The sequence below is a fragment of the Accipiter gentilis genome, chromosome 2 (genome assembly GCF_929443795.1).
Source record: "Accipiter gentilis chromosome 2, bAccGen1.1, whole genome shotgun sequence".
NCBI classification, from domain to species: Eukaryota; Metazoa; Chordata; class Aves; order Accipitriformes; family Accipitridae; genus Astur; species Astur gentilis.
Genome location: NC_064881.1, coordinates 25,522,905 through 25,534,261, shown reverse-complemented (window position 1 = coordinate 25,534,261; position 11,357 = coordinate 25,522,905).

Below are 11,357 nucleotides of genomic sequence, written 5' to 3'. Positions count from 1 at the left end.
TTTTTGTTTTGTTTTGTTGCTCTTGTGGTTTTTATAACATTCTTTTTTCTTCGGCACTGGAAAAAGACATCATTCTGGCAGTACACTTTTGTAATACTGTTTGTGCCACACTAATAGAATAGTAAGTTGCATGTACGTTCTGGTTTTTATATTTTAGTTGTAAGTTCATGGACAAGAAGAAATCAGAGTACCGTGCAAAACGTCTAACAAGGTGATCAGATACTTGGGTTCTGCATTTGCTGCTGAAACAGGAGCTGTACAGGTCAGTCACAATAACCCTGTTGTGCAGTGAAATTCTCTCACACTGTAGTTGTATTTCAAATCAATAGCTGCCCTGTAGCCAAGGTTACTATGACGCATCACCAAAGCCATGGGACAAACAGAATCTCAGAGCTGAAGTTCGTTAGAAACTGGACAGATCTGTGGTGCATTACCTACCATGGGATATAATCAACAAGATGATGTGTCCATAAGAAGAAACAGAGATGAAAATGTGATGTGTTAGATTCAGAAATGGGTAGGAAAGGGTAGGGCTAATCACATTGCTAATTTTGATTTGGGGTTTTTTTCAGAATTTATTTTTTTCCTACTCATATTTGTTCCCTGCCATTCCATTCATCTTCTGTTCTTGATCCCTTCTTCCCTGCAGACTTGCAAGGCTACCTGAGGCTTTGCTGCTTTCATCGATGGCAGTGTGCCATCATTGAATCTCTCAGGACATTGCATTTCTGATGCCCTTTTTGGCAACTGAAACAAGAGTCAGTGTTCAGATTAACAGCTACTTCTTGATACCACCATGTTGTTGCACAGTCCTTTTGTTTGCAAGCGTTCAAGAGTGGACCCCTAAGCAGTCCTATTTCTCTTCCAGGCTTGGGACCATGAGAGCTAATGGTAGCATTCTTGTTAAAAAGATTTACCTACTGTAAATGCTTGAAAACTTTCCACTTTTGTTTCTGCCTTCTCAGGAGGAAGGGCTGATGCTTTTTGTGTGACCACTGGAATATGCTTTCAACAGATTTTATTTTATATTTAACATGGACTCAATAAATGCTGCACTGCTTTTCAGGCTGGGATGATTAAAATAGTTCTTAGTAACTTTTCAATGTGACATTTCAATTCAGTACTTACATTTTATGGAAAGCAGAAGCAGATTTCGCTGGGCGTAGAGTGTTATGTGTTAGAAGAGTTTGGAAGACAGTTTTTTTCCACTAAAGACGAACATGTGGTGCAAAACTATTCAGCAGCTTTTAGAAACATGATGAAGATGATAGTTTTTCTCCTTTTTCATCAGAGTTGTTGGAAGAACATCTCATTTTCTATGAGACCACTTCTACAGTAATTTTATACCAATTTTTCCCAATCATTGATGTTCTCTTTAACTTATGATGTTTTTTACCTGATTCTTGGGGGATACAGAGGTAAGAATGATGCAAAAAGACCAACATAGTTGTGTACCCTGATAGTATATGAGGCAGAAAGCAGGAATATATAACATGCCTGTGTCTTTGAGCTTGACTGAATGGAGACTGTCACCCAAACTCTTCTAAAGAATTGCTTTGATGCCAGATGTAGGTAGTAGAAATAACCAGTCTTGGGTCAGATAAATTTCTCACTTTAAGATCTAGTTTTCAGCTATAGTAATTTCCTTTTGGCTTTTAACTGATGCCAAGGAATGGTACTAGAAACTTTCATCTCATTTTTATTTCTTATGTTCTGCTTGCTGTTGAAAAGCAATGAGATCCTGTATCCTGGATTTGGGGAACACAGTATTTTTTTGCAGGTGTTTCCTTTTTTTTTTCAGTTTAATTTCTTCATTTTGCTGAATAAGTTAGACACATGCATGAGAAACATGTATCTATATCTGAAACCAAATTAACATCTAGCTCCTAATTACCTCCATAATCCATCTATAAGGCTGTAGGATTCAAGCAGCCTGTAAAGGCTTTGAGATACTGGGAGAAAAGACTGAACAAAGGGCTGTATGGTTTTGACCGTGGGAATGGAATCACAATGGAACTGGTTGCTTCAGTTCATCTGCAAAGGACATTTTTTAGAAATGCTTATTTATAATTGTCCCAAGTTTTCAAAACTGCTGCTTCCATGGGCTATGTTATGCATATCTTTGTTAGTAGGCAACATATGAAGGTGCATATTGGAGAAGAAGTAGACCAAATATTTCAGTAAGTGAACTTTTCTCTATTATTTTTCCCTTTGAATAAAGGGAATATGTAGCCTTTCATGGATTAATTTTTAACCTTATACAAGCTAGGCCTGGAAATTGGCAGGAAGGCAGTCATTAAGGGTACTGTTCTCCAAGGTATAAAAATGCATTTATTCTTTCTGTCTGCTGTGACACAGTTGTTCCCAGCCCTGGTGTTGTGTAATTCCAGAACAACCCATTGCAGCATTGTGGAAAGCACACTGAATATTCTTTCCCTCACCAGTGAGGAATGGTGTTTGTTAAAAAAAAAAAAAAAAATGTAAAAGGAATTTTTTAAAAGTCTCATTCTCCTTCATATTTCAAGGTACTTCCTTGCAAATCTCTCCCAGTCAGCATCTTCAGTGATCTCATTCGCAAATCCAAACTGTGGAATGGGTTAATAATAATATTGGAGTGTATTTCCAAATATCTTTATTTTTTCATATGAGGAGTATACTAATATAACTGTCTGTCTTGTAGTTTTATTTGTAGTCCATTTATTAACTTTGACAAAACAATCACCTTTTTTTATGTCCATCAACAGACTAATGAACCATTTCCTATACCCATCAACATACTAGGAACTTTTATTCAAAGAATTGTGGAGATAAGTAATTTAGCTTATCAGGTAATAGAAGAAAGTTCTTCATGTGTCAAGAGCTGCAAAGTGTTTTATGGCTGTAACAAACAACCTGCAGATAAGTAAGAGAAAAAAATGTCTTTACACTTCATTGATGTTTGTAGTTCATGTTGCAATTTCAGTGACTTCTAATTTTTTTTTCAATTAAAAAAAATTTTTCTTTTGCCACAAAGCAAACAAACATCATCCGTCAGTTGAGCTCACTCTTGGTTTAGTTCCTTGAGCCAAGAAAAAATGTCTCCAACTTGTTTTCAGATTAAACTGTATATGTAGAATTGTTAATGATGGTTTTTTTCTTTTTTCTCCCCTGTTGTAAATTTTAATCACATTAAATATACTTTTCAGGCTAGGCTATTGAGAGACATGTTGAGTACATAAAACAACGTAAGAAAACAGGATGGGGGGGGGGAGGAGTTCAGCTTCTGAAGAGGTCACAGACTGAATTTTAGCCTTTTATATACCATAAGATCTCCTTCAGAAATGTTTACCGGACAGATAATGCTGCTATTCTGTCATCTGAACGTAGACATCATCTAAACTTCAACCCTTTCCCCTCACAGGACTTACCTATCTGTTCTATGTGCTGTTCCATTTAGTTGAAGGTGTGATTCTAAGTTAAACTAGACGATTTTAATTAAAGTATTATTGTATCCTCAGATGGAATGTACTGCCCCTTCAGTGGGTGAATACTGAAACTCAACTACAAGGCAGTAAATGACTGAGCACCTTCTTCCAAAATGAGGTAGATCAGGTTCACTTCAACCACTGTGGGAACAATAAACTGAACTGACTGACAGTGATGTCTCAAGTCCCTCTACCATGACAAGAAGTATTTGTCACACCATATGCTGTATAAGTAGCTTTATATTTGACAGGATATGAACTCTTGGTTGAATTCAGCTGAGATGCACAAATACAACAGACTTAATTTGGATAACATCATTATTTTAGTTTCTGCATTTGGCACATTTTCAAGAAAGTATGCAGTGTGTGAAGTATATAAAATAGCATATGGTGGGGTAAAGTGAAAAAATGATGTATTTTTTTGGAACCGCCTGCCCAACATATTCAAGACTTTAAAGTTTTATTACGTAGGCCATCCCATGCTCCTTCCAACTGAATATACATATGGTCCTGTAAGGGAAGTAATCCATTACTTTTGAATGTCATCAAATTTTGGAGCACAATCTAAGCAGTAGTTGATAATTCTCTGCATATAAGAGCCAAAATTTCTCATTAAGTTGTTCCATACAGTCAGTCCTCTTCAGACCCTTTATGTCCCATGATAAATATGTTCCTTTAACAACTAATTGTTAACCATATCTCTTTGAGACTAAATATATGTTTAAAGTAGCTAAAAATAAACCATTGACAAAACACAAGTACACAAGTTTGGTGGGTTTAGGTCTTTTTCAACATTTTCATATCTAATTTGGGGTCTTAAGGTTCCTTTATTAGTACCTGCAGCAATGCTGCACCCAGCAACCTTTCTTCTCTTTCTTCTTTTGCTTCCCTCTCTTCTGATTATCATCCTTAGGAATAGGAAAGTCTTCCAGCTTTCAAGGAGCTGGGAAAGATTATTATAACTGCAGTGGTTTAGTGGGCTGCCACCCAGCTTTCACAAAATCTGCACGCAATACATTTTCTTTTAGGAGATACCTGTTCTTCCTGGAATAAAAAGGAAAAGTGGGGGTTTTTTGCAGATCTAGGGTGTCTGTACACTAGCAGTAATAGAGCAACAAAAACAACTGCAGCTAGATGTACTCTGAATTAACTGGGATGGCCATACCAGGATAACTCCTTTGAAGTTCAAGGGGATACGAGCTAAGGTGTTTTTTTGTCTGCTGTGTAGAAATAGGGTCTGAAAGTCATTAGAAGTAAGGAGTTTTAGAGCAACAAGAATAAGGAAACAGATGCAGAAACCAGCTTTATATTCATAATTTTAATGTCTGACAACTGACTTAAATTCAGCTGTGCTGCTAAGGAAGTGCATATGAAATTATTTCCAGTATGTGAAGGACAAAAAAGCAACATAGTGAATGATCCATGCATAAATACCAATACATAGGTATGTATGTACAAACAAAATACAGCTAACTACATTCATTAGTGGTTTTTAAAGCCATAGTCATGGTGTACCAGATGATGCGCTCTATGAAAAACATCGGTGCTGCTGAAGTGCATTTCTCCAAGCCAAAAACATCTCAGCTGCTACAGGTAAAAACCTGTGGGTCTGATATAGCACAAAAATTAAGGGAGAAAGTGCTGTTGTCTCCTCTCAAGTTCCTAATCTTTCCTGTAGTGGCCTGAGAAGGACCATGCCAGAACTTCTTTTGCTCTTCCAGTCATGGTGCGACTGCTCAGCTTCAGCTATTTCTCCCGGAGGCAGTAGATGGCACTTTTCAGCCATTTTACTTGGCTATTTCTCAGTGCCGAAATGATGGCTGAAAAAAATATGTTGCTTATAGAAAACAAGTGCTAATAAACCCATGAAAATACTTGAGAAACAGGGGGTTTAGAAGAAAATTCTTCTGTGCTTTACTTTCAAATTAATTCAAATTTCAAAATGGCACCATCATGGGAGACTGAGGTCTGGCAAGAAGACAAAAGATTTTTTTTCCTCACAAGAAAAATTTCTACACAAATGAAAGCCAAAAAAAGTCCCGCCAAACACGAATAAAGTCTAATTCATCTGCTTTCATTAAGCAAGTTGTATCATTATTTAAACCTCACCAGTTTTATTCCATTTTGTGTATGACAGCAATTCCATACAGGAAACCTGCTGATGATTGTTTGCTACCAATGCTCTCACCTGGAAAATCACTTTAAATTATGGGATAGCAGAGCAAGTATTTATGCAATGTAAAGAATAATAGTGACGTGTTATTACCTATTTGAAAATGGTTTAGTGTGTTGTATTTTCTCAGGAAAAGGGAGGAAAGGTACTTTTTTTTCCCGGTTCTAGTTACCAGTGTGGGGAGATGTTGAGTATTTAACAATCTCCTGGAAAAAAAAAAGGCGGGGGGGGGGGGGGGGGGGGGAAGGGAGGGTGTTAAATGTCAGTCTTTATTTTGAAGAAGTCAGGAATACCATGTTTTCAGATTAATTCAGTTGTTGAAAGTGAGTAGCTTGGATCTAAATATGTTCCATTTTATGTGTGTGTGTGAGCGTGTGCAGATTTAAATGCTTGTTGAAAATATACTCCTCGCAAAGGTAGTTGTAAGTAGCATTGGTTTCTAAATCCTTACTGTTATACTGGAAGAAATATTATCTATTGCATGCAGGTTAATTAGATCATTCCCTAAATACTATGCTGTCGAGTCCCAATTGTTCCCATGTAGCGCATTAGAAACATTCCCTGAACTGCAGTATTTTGTAAAGGGTGACTCCAATGTGAAGTCCAACAGACTTATGTTCACTCGTTTTCTTCCAGGCTCATCCTGCTTCCACAGGATATCTTCCTAACAGGATATCTTCCTATAGGATATCCGGCACTATATTGGAACACTAACTTTGTAGTTCAGCGAGTGAGGATGTTCCATCTCAGAAAGCAGGGATTTCCTGAATGGAACTTGCAAAACTCTTGAGAGAGGTACCACTCCATCCTTCCCTGCACAGTCAAATTGTTACCACCGTAACACTTCAGCTGGGACTTCCGTATGACTCAAGAACCAGCAGCTAAATATGGCTCCCATCCTTTTGACTTAGGGTCACCTAGGGCTGTCTCTCACAAGCTACTTTTGGAATCATGTTCTGTATTAACAGTTCTTCATGAGGGGAAAAAAAACCCTCCACCCAAATGTGCGCTAGGCTAGGCATTGCTTCACAGATTTTACAGGAATGTGAGTAAGGGTGAGATAACTGTGGTGACTTCAGCCTGGCACTGCCATGCCTAGGCTAGGTTTTAACCAGCCCTGTTGGGTACTCATTACAAATTCTGTACCAGTATTTACCCGATAGTGAGTATCATGTAGACTGTGATACCATGACACTGAGATACTGTGAAATGACCTTCCAGCTGTAACACAGTAAATCATTTGCATTGATACATGAATCCCCAGGATCACCCAGTTTCAGGTTGCCTTTGATATTTGACTCAGTTCAGTATTTTTTAACAAACAGCATTTATCAGTGAATTTGATTTGATTTGATCAGGCTTTTCTCCAGGAGGAAAAGTTGAGATAACTAATGTTTTATAAATACTGTACATAAAATCTTGCATTTTTCACAGACAAAACACAGCACCTCTGAACTGCTTCTGATCCTGAAGGGAGACATAAAGCACCTTCTATAGATGAATCTAGGAAGAAAAAATATCATTGTTCTGATGGGATTCAAAATCACAGAGCAGGGCTATTACTTCTGTGGTACATCTCAGCCTCCCCATCCCCTGTCGGACCACAAGCACTTCAAGGTTCCACTGAAGATCGTTATTTTTATCTCTTTCTCCTTCTCTCTCTGATCTCTTCTTAAACTCCCCTGTTCTCAGACATCAGCATCTTCTCTTTCAGATTGTCTAGCTCATTAACATAACCTAGTTAAACTCAGTGCAGGTTTTTTCTCAATCTGTGCTAAAGGGAAGGTTTCAGTTTTGCCCCAAGGTGTACCTGTTTGGTTGGGTTTTTCTCCCAATTACATCAGCTGGCTAAAAGAAAGATATCTCCCTTCATGCTTTGCTAATGTAGTCACAACATCTGTTGTCTTAGAATAACAGAGCTACTAATGAAAACAATAGCATTATTCTTAGCATGCCAATTTGTATTAACATTATAACTTTTATTCTTGAGAGCTTACTTTGTGTTACCACAAGTTATTTAAAGAGCATCAAGAACAAACTTTCTTAAGAAATGTTATTACCATGCATAATTTCAGTTAAACCTGTAAAACTACGTGACTTCATGTTGATTAAATGTCAGATCTTTTGGTTTGGTGGATGTGGCCAAATCTATCGCAGAAATAGTAATTATCTGCCCCTTTAAACTGTGTCTGAGTTCATTTCTTAGTGTTAAGTTTTACCTACCTAGAATCAGTTGTCACCAGCATCCCCTCTTAAACCTAGAGAAAATCTAGCTTAAGTTCAGTTTTCTCAAAGCAGAATGTTGGTATGGATCTCAGGTTTGTGGGATTTTGACCTGTTCTTAGGAACGATAACTGTAAAATAGGATATGTCCTTATTCTTTTCTGCAGATCTAGCTATAGTTCTTCCTGCTGCAAGGAGTGATTTTGAAAAGGACTACAGGGCAGCAGACTGGAGCTTGCCATACTCCTGAAGCCTTTTGCACTTTGATATAAGAGGTACTAATGTTTGTCAGCGTGAGTTTCTCTGTCAGTGCTAGGACCCAGCTGCACCATACTGCTGCCCACCCAGCCCTTCCTGATCCCACTGCAAAGCTATGGTTTGTCATTTCTCTGCAAAAAGCATCATGCACATTTACAGCATTGTATGAATGTTTTGTATTTACCATCATCTTCCTTTATGTTTCAGCTTTTCTCTCGTCATAGCTGAGAACGTTTCTTGGGTTAATTCTTTGCATCTTCACATCAGATAAGAGGAACTTAGCACTCTTAAAATTGCTGAACGTCTTTCATTACACTTATTGGAGCATTTCCAGAGAGGGAGGAGCGAAAAGTGAGATGAGTAAATGTATAAGTACAACGTGGCCCAAGGAACAGGTTATTACTGTCACCCTTTACCAAAGTTCACCGTAGCCAAAACAGGGTATGTAATAAACTTTTGTGGGAATTTTATTTGTTCTTCTGCTCCTACCTCACTCCTACATCTTCAGCATACACAGGCCTAAGCCATGGACTTTGGAACAAGAACTGAGTCTCCCTCATGACACATGCTTGTTGTGTGCCAGGAGCCATGCTTCGAGGTGGTGGATTCAAATATTTTCAAACTGATATAAAAAGTGCATGTGCCAAAAGAGTTTATCTCCTTTATTCTATTATTAAAATCCATCACCTATGAGCTAGTGAATATATTTGAGCAAAGTGTCTCATGCTTGACGTGGGGACATTTTAAATGAAATTTTCTTTTGTGGACATATGTTTAGTCATCTGTAATTACTTGCTAATAGGAAGACTAAACATGGAAGTTATTCTATTCTAATCCATTGTACAGTCTTTCCTTCCTTCCTCCCTCTCTTCCCCCCTATGATTCTTGCCACTGATCTTTATTTTCAAGCAGCAGAAACCTGGCAATGAGCTGTAGCTTCTTCTGAATTTTTAACACATGTAACAAAAATATCAGTAGGCTTGGAGCTCTGGACGTACAATAGGTTTTCATCATTGCTTATATCTGTCTGGTATCTAGATACATAAAGTACGGTAAGATGCTGTTCAGTACCTTCTGGACTGCAGTATTGAAGAGTGTGTCTGCAGGAATGTATCTGAAGCATGGTAGGCAATCTGGATTTTAATATTCCAAGGCTATTGGTGAGCATTAGTGTTCAAAGTGACAAAATTAATTTTTACTGGACACAAGGCATAGGAGTGGTTGACAATTTCTTCAGAGACTTCAGGTCTTGGACTAATATTCTACTTCTCCCAGTGAAACTATGTATTTATTGAACTGATTTAACTGTAATGACTCCATGAAATATTGCAATTATCCAGGCAGTTAATTTCATGGGACACTGCTGAGTATAATGTAGGTTATGTAATGTGTAAGTGTTGTGCTGTTAAAATTAATGTCTACAGCACTGTGCCATGAGGGGGGTCACTGTAGACATATTGTAGCCAGAAGGCAAGGAGTGAAGTCCTATTAAATAGTATGTATTAACATACTCCAGAGACTAGTGCATAATTATTTTAAGCCATAAAAATCTCATCATTGCTAAGAGAGCATTTGGTATGCTCTCATTGGGGGGAAGGGGGGGGGGGGGGGAGGGGGAAGAAGAGGTAGAGAGCCTGTGCTGGACTCTTGCAATTTAGAAAATCATCTGAGTATATATTTGGTGTCCAGCAGTCATCAGGTTTGGCTGGGCAATGCTGTCAGCTTTCACCATGAGGCACACTGGGGAACGTGGGAACAAAGCTCGGCCCCAGCTAGCTCTGCTGCTAGGGCAGCCAACAACTTACAAGCCCTTTGAGATATGGATTAAAAAAACATACCTGAAGTTCCAAGTGACCTTCAGGCTATACTTGTGAGAGGGCACATGGTTGATGGCGTGCATGTGTTGCCTGTTAATGTTTTCCTTAAAACCTTGTTGAATAATAGTTACAGCCATCATTAAGGAGAGCCGTGCAGGTTCATTGCTGTAATTAGAAAGCCAAATGCAAGCCTTTTCAAGAATTATCTTCAATGTTTGTTACTTAAGTGATGACTGGTTTTGTTAATTACAACTAAACCAGATTAATATTCCATTAGAGAGAAAGCCACGCAGTTTAGCCAAATGATAGAAAGATTAGAAGGTGACCTGCACTGGCAGTAATATAGTTAAACTAGTTATTTTTGTTCTGCTGAATTTGTCATTTGTATTTGGGCTTGTGTTTTAGTCTAGACCCTTATTCTGACTAACTTTTCACTCTTTATCACATACTCTCCAATCTCTTCCCTTTCTCTGGCTACACCGGTGTGTTCATCTCTCACTGAGGCTGGAGTGTTTGCACCTGAGATGATTTTGTTTAATAAATGTATCCAAAGTAAATTCAGTTTAATGAAAAGAGTAATACAGCAAGCAATAGGTACAACTACAATGCTATAGTATATTGAAATTTGCAGCTGAATTGGACAAGAAAGATATGACTGTTAGAAAGACTCTGTATTAGACTGTTCTAGAAAGGACCTCTGGGCTCACCATTTTGAAAATACTCTTTTGGTATGGTTTTGCTCATTGAAAATTTTTGAGAACAGGCTTCTTTGAGGGGATCTGTTCAAAGTCCTCTCTGATATTGAAGATCACCAAACTCAGAGCTAAAACTGCAAAGTTATCTTCCAAAATGACAAGAAAAATGCATTGATTCTGGCTGGATGGGCTAATTTCTCTTTTGCTGAACGCTAGAGAATCCATGTCCCAGGATTTGGTTTCCTGCTCCCTTTGGCAGCTGGGAAGAGTGGAAAGCCATGCCTGCACCCTGCAGTACCAGCTTCTAGGCAGTACACAACTCCATCTTAGGACTGTACTTTTGGTAATAACTGTATTCAAACAGGATGGAGCCCTTTACATGACAATGAATCAGAGCAGCAATTTTTCATCAGTCAAAAATGGCCTGTTTCACAAAGCCACAGATGCCTGTCAGAGAACTCACTCTGACAAGCGTTATGATCTTTGCAAGTTTCCTTCCATGCCCTAAACAACCCACATAAGACCAAAAAGAACCTTCTTTTTTGTGGTTTTTTTTTGAAACAGACCTTTTTCCTATCCTTTTTGGTTTTGTTCTTAACCCTGCATTTCAAATATGTTCTATGGAGATTTACATCCTTCTCCCTCCCCTTCACACACACACACACCCCCTGCACCTGGTATTTCAAGGTACTAATTTCCAACCCTTATAGTCCTTTATAGATAAATG